This window comes from Callorhinus ursinus, unplaced genomic scaffold (assembly GCF_003265705.2).
Source record: "Callorhinus ursinus isolate GAN/ISIS: 27379988/994484 unplaced genomic scaffold, GSC_fseal_2.0 scaffold1, whole genome shotgun sequence".
Taxonomy (NCBI): domain Eukaryota; kingdom Metazoa; phylum Chordata; class Mammalia; order Carnivora; family Otariidae; genus Callorhinus; species Callorhinus ursinus.
In genome coordinates this window covers 104437327-104449129 of record NW_027397063.1, presented here as the reverse complement: position 1 = coordinate 104449129, position 11803 = coordinate 104437327, and the positions used below count along the sequence as shown (strand labels likewise).

At 38.2% G+C, this 11803-nt stretch overlaps 1 protein-coding gene across 1 annotated transcript in view; it reads left to right on the top strand.

Annotated features, from left to right (window-relative positions):
* Window positions 1-4006: 4006 nt before the first annotated feature.
* Window positions 4007-11803, top strand: part of AGTR1 (angiotensin II receptor type 1) — a 46518-nt gene continuing 38721 nt past the window's right edge. Inside the window, exon 1 of the mRNA XM_025870180.2 lies at window positions 4007-4272. The gene's annotated coding sequence lies outside the window, so the exon portion shown is untranslated. The remainder of the gene's footprint in view (window positions 4273-11803) is intronic.

Sequence of the window (11803 nt, the reverse complement as noted above, 5' to 3'; positions counted from 1 at the left end):
CTACCCTGTTCTTCCTAAATACTTCATTTCTCAGCACCTCCATCTTTTAGCAATTATATAAAACTCCCTTATTTTAAATTAAATATTTAATAAATTTATACAACTCTTATGTATGTCAGTTCCTCTATCCAGAGTATGATGTATCTATTCAACGATTATTAATAAAAATGTTCATAGGGGCACCGAAGTGGCTCAGTCAGTTAAGTGTCTGACTCTTGGTTTCGGCCCAGATCATGCTCTTAGGGTTCTCAGATCCAGCCTTGTGCTGGGCTCTGCCCTCAGCGAGGAATCTGCCCTGAGATTCTCTCTCCCTTTTTCCCTCTGCCCCTCCCCCAGCTCTCTCTCTCTCTCTCTCTCTCTCTCTCTCTCCCTTTCTCAAATAAACAAATCTTTAAAAAAATAATGATGTTCATAGATTTAAAACACTCACATATTACAACTCTCTTGTTAGGAATTTTATTTGTGTAGTATTTTTTCACTCTTTCTTATCATCTATCAACATTTTTATTGGTTAGTATACTAACCTTGCTTTTTTTTAGAAAGTAAAATTAATTCAATACTAAATTGATCCATCTCATTTATTATATCTGACTTAATCTCTAAAGTTAAGAATAGCTTTATTCCTATTAGTTTTTCCCTCATTCCTCATGAACATTTAAATAATTTTTTAATGTTTAATCATAAGGTCAGATAGAATAACATATTTTACTCTTTTAGATTCACCCAAGCCTCTACAAATTATTATTTCACATTTGCCAGCTTACTGGATAACATTTACTGGGCTATCCTTATGCTCTGGTGAGTTACAGAACCTTACAAATATTCATTCTCTATCTTTATAAATGAAGGTAATAAGAAATAGTAGAAAGGCTGTCTAGTTAATGATATATGAAGTTTATAACTCTGTTTTTTAAGAGGTAACATCTGTAAAAAGGTATAAAATAGAAGGGGGAAAACAGTTGTTTACTCACTCTACATATTAGTTTCTGAGAGTATACTATATGGAAAATTTAAATAAATTTCCTGAGACATTGATCCTCATTACGATACATAGCATTGTAAAACTCATTTATACTTAATGAGGCTATCTATCTACATGCTCCAGTCAAGGACATTCAACAACACTCTTTTATTATCATAGTCATCTCTTTCTCTATATGCCTGTAAAATTATTTAAAGCAGGGATATCAATTTTGGTAAAGTACATTAAGACAGACCCCTATCTTATCAAAAAGATTTCTTAGAAGAGTGGCTATATTTGAATAATTGGACAACATACATGCTTAGAATTAATGGGGTTAACTTTTTTTAAAAGCTAACATTTGTTTAAGTACTAACTATAGGACAGACACTATTCTCTTTGCTTTACATGTATTATTTCATTTAATCCTAATTCACAATGAGTGAGATACTAATAGTACTCACATTTTACTAATGATTAAACTCAACCATAAAAAGTTTAAATAACTTGCTCAAGTTCACATAACTTGTAAACAGAATATTGGAAAACCTTATTTTAAGGAAAGATCTAGATGTCCACTGGTTTGGCCAACCTTCACTGATGGCTCTTAAGAAAATGGAAAACGGACTCCAGGTCTCTAAACATCTCTTTCAATAAAATCATGCTACTTTATATATTCAAAAACAGTTGCATAAAGTTCAAAGGAAAAAGTGGTAACTTCTGGCAGATGTGAGTGGGAAAATTAAAAACTGGTATGTGATCTGAGTCTTTGAGGATAACCAAGTTTTCAAATGGCAAAGGCTGGAAGGTAGTCTAGAAATGCATCAATATGGGCAAAAAGATGGAAATAAAAAAACCTGAAGAGATACGAAAGGCACATCTGAGAATCTAGGAATAGAAGTAAAAATTTTTAAAGCTGGAGAGAGAGAAATTGGAATCAAAATGAAGTTCTTTCTGTAAGTTTAAACTTCATGAGGCTTAATGATATATTCTTTGAGAAAAATTTTAGAATAAGAGAAATACAGAAAATGTTAGTTTTCTTCCCTTTTGAGTAATGTAAATGGCCATTTGCATGAGTTCCAATTTACAATTGCCAGTAGCTATACAATGAATTCACTTAGAAGTACTATACATAGGATAAGATTATACGATGTGATGTCTTACCCAGTGTTCTCTGAGACAATAAGCCAAAGTACATGCAGTAGCAGATGAGGTTAATGTCTGCCATAGTATCCATCTGAAAAGCATGGCTCTATTCTCTTAGCACTTCTACAGTCACTAGAATGGACCTTCATTTACATTGCGAATATTTATGTATAACACTTTCTCCTCATATAAATGCAAAGTACTGAATTGTCATAAATATGAGAACCAACTCCATATTCTAAATCATAGGAATGCCCTAGAGTACAGGTATGGCACACTCATGTAGTTGTAACAGTTAGGCCTTCAAGTTTAGTGACAGCAAAATGTGTCCACACGGACGTTTCTTGCTCTCCAAACAGTTCCTGTGCGAAGCTCCCTACCTTCTCGTTCACCCTGCTATACTGATGTAATTGTTATAATAAAATTTGGGTAACATACACAAGCATAAAAATCAAATATCATCTAAAAGTATCCATATGTATGACCTTCAAACAACCACTGTATGCATTTTAGTGAAAGTAATCCATTTTTCTATGCATAGACATGTATATATTTGAAACATGTATATATTTGAAACATTTCTTTCAATGTTTTATGGTTTTCAGAATACCAGTTTTACACCTTTTTAGTTAAGTTTATTCCTAAGTATTTTATTTTTTTTGATCTATGGTAAATGCAATTTTTTTTCTCATTTCATTTCTGGACTTTTCCTTGCTGAACATGCCTATTAGCTCTAATAGTTTTTTAATTGTTTCCTTAGGATTTTCTAAATGCAAGATCATGTCATTTGCACATAAAAATACTTTTACTTCCTTTCTAACCTAGATGACTTTTATCTCTTTTTCTTGCCCAATTGATCTGGCTAGAACTTGTAGCACAATGTTGAATAGAAGTGAGGAGAGCCAACATTCTTGCCTTATTCTTGATCTTAGATTCAAAAACATTCAGTCTTTCACCATTAAGTATGATGTTAGTTTTTCACAGATAGACTTTACAGATTAAGTTCCTTTCTAGTCCTAGTTTGTTGAGTACTTTTATCATGAAAGGGTGTTGAGGTTTGTCAAAGCTTTTTCTGATTTATTAAGATGATCCTGTGGTTTTTGTCCTTTATTCTACTGATATGTTGTATTACATCAATTGACTTTCAGTAAACTAATCTTGCATTCCTGGGATAAATCTCCCTTGATCATGGTGTATAATTGTTTTTATATGTTACTGGATTCAATTTGTTAATATTTTGTCGAGGATTTTTACCTACATTCATAAGAGAGATTTATCTGAGTTGTCTTTTCTTCTGATGTCTTATCTGGTTTTAGTATCAGGGCAATACTGGCCTGATACTAAAGGGTTGGGAAGTAATCCTCTTTTGTTTTTTGGAATAGCTTGTGAAGAAATTCTATTAATTCTTCCTTAAATATTCGGTCATATTTTATTCTTTAACTTTTTCTATTTTTATACTTTTAAACATGCACTCTGATAGCATGTCCAATAGGATGACATAAATGTCCAGCCTTTCACTCTGTAAACCTGAAGTTAATATATGGTATCTACGATCCACAACAGTATTGTCAAAGTTTGAGTTACAGGAAAGAGAAGTTCGCTAATTCCTCCTTAAAAAGTTTTCCAAGTTTATCCAAGTTTAAAAAAAAAAAAAATAGTTGGGAAACATTTATCTCCGGCGTGAACTGTTTCTCCTGTACCCCCAGCTCTCTCCCATTTCGCGACCCTCCCCAGTGCAGAGTTCTGAACCAAGTGCGCACAGATCTGATAGGTGACACTGGGGTATGATTGTGGCATCCTCCCGCTTCCGTCAGCATCTGGAGGGGGAGGAGGTTGGGCCAAGAGGGTCTCCAGAGGCGGAGCGGAGGAGGAGAGAATGCAAAACAGTGCCTCGTCCCTGGAACCTACGGAGGAGCAACGCCCCTCGCTATAAATTCAGAGCTGCCCCATCGCGGATGATTCCAGCTCTTGTCAGCCAGGGCCCCAGGCAGTGGCGACAGGCACGGCTAGCAGCTGTGCCGTGCTAGGGCGGTGATTGATGGGGAGCAGCCCAAGCGAACCCCAGGAGTGAGGGCGCACCGCAGGGACGCGGAAGCGGCGAGCGGAAGCCCCGCACCAGCGCGGCCAGCTTGCGGTCCGACGTGGGCTCAGCGCCCTGGGCGCGGGTGAGTCGACACCGACTCCCATGCCGGGTTTCGGGGCTGTGGGGCGGGGCTGATCAGTTTCATGTCAAGGCGTCCTAACTGCGGTTGCTGTGCGGGTAGGCTCCCGGGGCCGAAGGAGAGAGCGAGCTTAGTTCCGGCCGGCGCCCACCAGGAACGGGCTGCCCTTCCCCAAATCAGGTGAGGGGCGCCTGGGTTGCAGGGAACAATTTGAGACTGTTCGCTGCGTGCCCCCAAAATTTCATTCCGATTTGACCAGACTCTTTTGAGTACAAGCAAGATATCTTCAGAACTGGGATGCAACCACGTAAACTTTCTTCCCGAGGCTTTTAACCAACTCTTGTCCTTTCGGTGTATCTTGAGTGAGAAGCCGGTATAACTCCGCGGGGCGTCCATTTAAAAGTTGTGCTATTTCTAAGGTGAAGTTTAGAGTGTCCCCAACCTCCCCCTCAGCTTCCCAGGCAACACCCCAGCACAGCTCATTTCCCCCTCACCCCTCCCTGTAAACCATAATGCTGGGTCCTTGGTACTGGACACCGCCCCCACCTGGAGCAAACTCTCCCACCTCCAGGTGTTCGCAGGTGCCCTTTGATTCATCAGACTGGCAAGGGGGAGAAGCCGGGGCGTCTCCACACCCCGATCCCCACAGCCCTGGCCAGTACACGTTTGTAACTGAGGTGGGATTTTAAGAGAAGCTCTTTTTAGCTTCCTCCACACCACCTCCTAGCACCCCATTCTTCAATTCTCTTAACTCCAGCCAAGTCTTTCTACACTGCCAGCCTGCTACTTCTCCCCAAGACCTCAGCACGTCTTTCCCAGAGCGTCTCCTGCCCCATTGTCATTGCGCAGCTAGTAGAGACCCCGCTCATTAAACCCAGCTGGGGTTTCTTTACCTTTTCTTTTTTTCTGGTGGTGTATCAGAAGTCCATGATCGGCCCTCAAAGCCCTCTCTTCTCAGGAAGAGTTTGGGTGCTCCTTTTCTCCTGGGATCGAATTTGTGACTTAGCTACATTTATTTCTAATGTCATTCAAAGAAGAGAAAGTAACAGTGAGGGATGTAAGAAATCTGGGACTCGACTGTTCTGTTTTATAACTTTGTTGAGCAACTTGTTTCTCCTAAAGGTACCTGATCCCCAACATGATTCTCTTGGTAGATACCATCTGAGTTTCCTGGTTTATTTCCTTTAGCATAAGCTGTAACCTTTTTGTAAGTCTTCTCTAAGAAACTGCTTCTCTGTCTCCTGCAGTGCTTCCCTAGCTCTAAAGGCTAGATAATCTCTAGTTAGGTTGTGGTGGATTCTGCCACCCTCACAGGCAGACAGTGGAGGGGCAGGGAAGCGCCAGGAGCAGGGAATGGGAAGACCCACTTAAACGGCTGTGTACTGTTGGGAGAGTTATTTCACAACTCCGAACCTCAGGTCCCTGCCCTTGAGGTTCCCTCCAGTGATAAAATTCCTTGATTCCTTTTGTTTCCTAGTTATTTGCGTAAAAAAATAATAGTCTAAAATAATTACCCATTTAGCCCATGTTTGGGACTCTCAAAACTCTTTAAATAACTGTCCTGGTAAATTATCTATTCTGAAAATCATTACGTTTCCAGTGCTGGCTCCAAAAGTCCAACTCTCCCCCCTACCCCAGATTATGGCTGGCAGTTCCCATAACCTGGTTTATAGCTCAGGGAGTGTACCGCCAGTTGCCAGGTCTCAGCATTTGTTAAAGTTTCACAGTTATTAGTGTCAAATCTGTCATCTCCTCTGTCTCTCCTTTTTTTTTTTTTTTTTTTTTCCTGACTTCATTGTTCTTTGTGCCCATCATGAAACCTCCATTTCTGGTAAGGCTCTTCTTTGACCTTAAAGTGAATCAAATGCTCCATCATCCAACTCAGAAGAAAGCTGGTTTTCTTCCACTGGTTCCACTGATGCCAAAGGAAGACTTAGCTGCCTTGAGATGTATAAAGTGCCTTTCGGTCACTTTTGCTTCGCCAGTGCTCCCCATCCCAAGAGTTCTAAGCCTAATCTTTCCTGTCACTCTCTAACCCTGGTTCAGTGTTCAAAAAAGAAATAATCTGTGCATTGTCCAGGTTTCTTACACTGTGTTTTTTTTTTCTAGTTTGAGGTAAGAATTGTGTGTGTGTGTGTGTACATTTTTTGGTTTGTTGCAGCTGCTTATTACTGTTGTTGCTACCATCACTAATTATTTGCCCTATGCAGGATGAAAAAGAGTGAAAAAAAATTTAATCTGCTACTTACGAAAGCCCTGGTAAAATACTTAGCTGAGAAAAGTCTAAAACTAATAGTTTAAAGGTATGATGCATGTTTTCTGTAGTTTTATCTGTGCCACCACATCCTTTTCAAGCAAATAACAGATTTGCTGTATTTTGTTTTCAAATTTGTTACAGGAACCTAGACTAAGTCCCATAACACTTGCGTGTTTTGGCTGCCTGATGCAGGCTCCCAGCCTTTAGCCCCACACTCATTAGTTTACCTAGTGCTTTGCCTGCTCAGTCATGACTGGGCTATGCCAGAGAGTCTCCCAAGTAAGCTAGCAAATTAAGATATTTTATTTAGGTGTTTGAAGTAAATCCAAGTGTTGTAAAGATTAGAAAGCTGTCTTAAAGACACACTGTGGCAAATAACAAATGTAGAGCCAGACCAGCAAACTATGACAAAGCAGTCAAGGCCAGGTTAGGAATGCTCTTCTTCCATGTTATCTAGTAAACTGGACAAGTCACCTTTTAAACTCATCGCCACTGAAAAGTGCTGTTATTTTTCTTCAAAATAGTCCTAAGCCATCCCTTTCAAAACTGCCTAAAGTCACTGGATTGCATGGTTTGTGTTCCTTGCCATGTGGTTACTTATTAAAATAGTGTATCAAAGTTCCCATAAACAAAAGTAAGTTTTGTTCCATTTCCAGCCTAAATTTAGCTGTCATTTTACTTTTTTTATTAATTATATGAATTTTAGCTACCAAAATTCAACTTTTCGATGACTTAATATATAAAGCTATCTTAAATCAAGGAGTGTCTATAGGGATTTAAGGTAATATTCAACTGATTTGACAAATGACTACTGTTACCCTATTAAAGCTCTAAAATACATCTAAAATAAATCACAGCCAAAAAAAAAACAAAAAACAAAAAAATCAACAACTAAAGAGCTATACATGAGTTATACATTTGCCAAATGTTTTATTAGTCCGTGGTTATTTTAATGAGAAATTTGACAATTGGAAATAGAAAACAAAGTATAGTCATAGAAATGACAAGTGAATCTTTTTTTTTTAAAGATTTTATTTATTCATTCATGACAGACAGAGGGAGAGAGAGAAGCAGAGGGAGAAGCACGCTCCCAAGGAGCAGGGAGCCAGATGCGGGACTCGATCCCAGGACCCTGGGATCATGACCTGAGCCGAAGGCAGACGCTTAACCATCTGAGCCACCCAGGCGCCCGACAAGTGAATCTTGATACTAGTCGTTGTATTAACATTGAAAGTTTTGCTATCTGATTTTTTATTCTCTGTAGCAGATGGTCACAAGGGAAAACAATTCCTTTGAGTGTTAAAATCAATCTTTCAAATATTTTACTAACAGAATTCACTATATGCTGTAAATACCATATGACTTCTGTATTTTACATTATTCTTATAGCTCAATTTAGAAGATTTTATTTGTCTGGTTCCTAAATAGGTGCATCACCCAAATGTCTTAAGTAGAAATAAATGTCTAGAATTTGCCAGAGATTACCAGAGTTTCCTTCCTATATCTAAGAATATTTTAAATTGTGTTGCTAGTCTCACATTTAATTACTTTTCTAACATTTAATAGTTTAGAAAATGGGTGAAGACATGGGTATGCTTTGTTTTTCCTAATCACATTGTGTCTTCATATTCCAAGTCCTAAGTCTAAATGTCCTTAAAATTTAAAATCATGGAATTAATAATCATTCAGTCTGGGTCAAGTTTTATATGATTTCTTGTTCACTTTATACACATATAAGCTGTTTTATTCTTCACCAAATGATGTTAAAACTTATTTAGATCAGTGGATTTAAGTACTTTGAATGGTTAACTTCAGAGTGAGAATACTGGAGAACACATATATGATTGTGTACTATTAAAAAGAGTTTATGGGGACGCCTGGGTGGCTCAGTTGGTTAAGCGACTGCCTTCAGCTCAGGTCATGATCCTGGAGTCCCGGGATCGAGTCCCACATCGGGCTCCCTGTTCAGCAGGGAGTCTGCTTCTCCCTCTGACCCTCCTCCCTCTCATGCTCTCTCTCTATCATTTACTCTCTCTCTTAATAAATAAATAAAAATCTTTTAAAAAAATAGTTAATGATTGCTAATTTGCTCTCTACGATGTCTTTAGATATTTACCAATTAATATTAATCAAAGCTCCTCTATCTACCTTGGAAAATAAAGAATTATATGTATGAAATGTATCAACAATAGAAGATACTTACAGAGGGAATACTATGGATCTGAGTGATATTAGCTCCTTAAGAACACGGAAGTATAAAAATGGTCTTTGCCCTAGAGAGATGTTGGTCAAGCTAAGTACATATTTGGATATGAGTCTCTCCAGGCATCTCAGTGACACTGGGGTGGGAGGCCATTTTAAAACAAGCCTCCTTCCGTCCTACTTTTCAGACCAGGTGAAATGTCTAATGTGGTCACATTGTTTGATTCCAGCCACTTCCACAACTTTCCCTTCCTTAAGGGAGTATACCTCCTTTGATAATATATGCACCACATCCAATGCATCCTTGTATTCTATTACTAAATGCTCCACAAATCACTTTCTTGCTTGCTTATTATTTGTTTTCAGCTAAAGCCATGGAAAATGTTAAATACATTTTTCAAATCCCTATAATTTAGAAGAGATACACTAGAGAGAAACCATTTTCCTAAACTCCTTGAGTATAGTATCCTATTAGACACAATAAAATGACTTGAAATTGATGCTTCACTCTTACTAATTGGGGAACTAACTACTAATACTATTTTTTAGTCTAAAGCTGTAAAGGCAAGGGGAAAGTAGAGGAAAGAATAAGAAAAGGAGAAACAGAACAAAAGTTGAAATGGCAAATCAGTGGTTCTTCGGGCATTAGGGAAAAGGTAAGGCAAGCATTTTACAATTACCTGGGAGACATTTTAAATCCGTATATATTGTCTAAACTTTACTTATTCCCATTGTCCCTACTGAGAACCACTGTACTATAAATTAGGAGCAACCATCCACAATTACCTCAAGTGTCAAGGCAAAGATCAGCATCATGGGAATCATGTGGGAGCTTGTGAGAAATGCAGACTTTCCGACTCCACCCAGACCCATTGAATAAGAATCTGCATTTTAACAAAATCCTCAGGTGATTCAAATGCACAGTGAAGTTAGAGGAGTCCAAGTGTACAGCACCTAGGCCTTGTTTAGAATGATTACCTAGGGCACCTGGGTGGTTCAGCAGTTAAGCCTCTGCCTTGAGCTCAGGTCATTTCCCAGGGTCCTGGGATCCAGCCCCACTGGGCTCCTTGCTCAAGGGGGAGTTGGCTTCTCCCTCTGCCCCTCCCCCTACTCATGCTTGTGCGCTCTCTTGCTCTCTCTCTCACAAATAAATAAAATCTTTTAAAAGATAGAATGATTACCTAGAGGTTATTTTATTGGCTTTTTAATAAACTAACATTTTTACATAAAACTAACATTTATTGAGCACAGATAATATGCCAAACACATTCAGCCTTTAATATTGTTTTTATTTAATCCTCACAACATCCCTATAAAATAGGCACTGCTTTATCCTCATTTTATAGATTAGGATACTGAGTAATAATGAGATAAGTAACCCACCCAAATGTGGTAACTGGTAAAGATTTAAACACAGGAATTTTGATTCCTGTGCTTTTAGCTGCCACCCCACACTGTCTACATTTGGCTGCCTGCTTTTTAAGGCCACCTAATTATTTGAGAATTTATTTAACATTATAATTTGAAATCAAGTTCTGTTTCATCGAAAAAAAACAAGATCTATTCCATTTTAGTTGTAACATTTGCCTGTCATCTTACCTTTAAGTGTAATAATGAAGGATTCTAAAAATTCCTTCTTTAGTTGGAAAATAAATACTAAAACCATAACAGCTCATTATTTAAAACTTAAGATTTTATATCTCTGTGTTTTCTCATAACTTACCTAAAATTTACTCTTTTTACTTTTTGGTGTTCTGATGCTATTAAAAAAAAAAAAGTTTTCTCTTGAACAAATGATTCCCTACCTACACAAATTATTCAGCCTTCCAACTCAAATTATATAACACTCTTTCAGCTTTAATATGAACATTTATCTACAACCATGGTTCACAAAACTAGTTGAATATAGTTACTAATCAATCAGTCTGCAAGCAAATGGTGACTTCTTTTAAGCCAGTGACTCCCCAGATGATTGAGTCTCTGAACAATTTCTCCTAGTGCATGTAGATTCTCCAAGAGCTGTCAGTTGGATCTGTCCAAAAGCCTGTTGTCCTGACAGGGGTTCATTGATGTTGGTCAAAAGACAGAGGTGAGTCTGGGTTCCCTGTGATCATGTTTGAGAGGAGAGGTGTGTCAACATGACTGAGCAGCTACAACTTTCCCAGTGATAAAGGGACATCCTTGGGAGATGGAACTTCTCCAGCTGCTTAGATCTGGAACTTTAGGCAGCACTAACAGTACAGTGTCTAATTTGTAACTTATGGCTTAGGACACAATCAACCCAGGGCTGCCATAATGCCAAGTTGTACGGGCCTAGCGGGGTGGGAGTGCCCAGGAGACATACTGCACATAGCAGCAGAATTTCTTAGAGCTAATAAATGATCAAATACCAGTGATTCTCTTATGACCCTTTACAGTCCTGCTGGTCTCACTGAGCCCAAATATTTGTGACTGCCGCTGCACAGAATCTGCACAAGGTTTTCTTCTAAATAAATTGAAAAACATAGCATTTCTACCAGTAAACTGCATACATTTATACTTTTATCATCACATACACTTTTCTTCACATTTTGACCCAAACTCTTCTCATTATCCAATTCAAATGCGTTTTACATGCTTCTAAATCTGTGCAGTATGCCACTAGAACAAGAATGTTCCATTAACCCAGCTTTAGTAATCTTTCTGTTCAAATGATGTCACTTCACATAAAACACATTGTACCATGATAGATCCCAGCCCTTAACCTTCACACAGTTAATTGCTGCCACTTTATCAGGAATGGAAAAGAATCGGATGTGATTCCTACGTAATGATTTCTTGAATGTGTTTTGGCATTTGATCTACTGGGTTAATAGAATAAATTTTTAAGAGAAACACAAAACTATTCTTTTAAGTTCCTATTAGATTAAGCCATATGATGGGACATTATATAGTCATTTTTACATATTTAATAATATTTCATGGCAAGGAAAGATAATCATAAGTGAATAGAGCAATATAAAAACAAAAATCAGGAGTGTGATCCAACGTGTGTGTGTGTGTGTGTGTGTGTGTGTGTGTGTGTGTGTGTGTGTG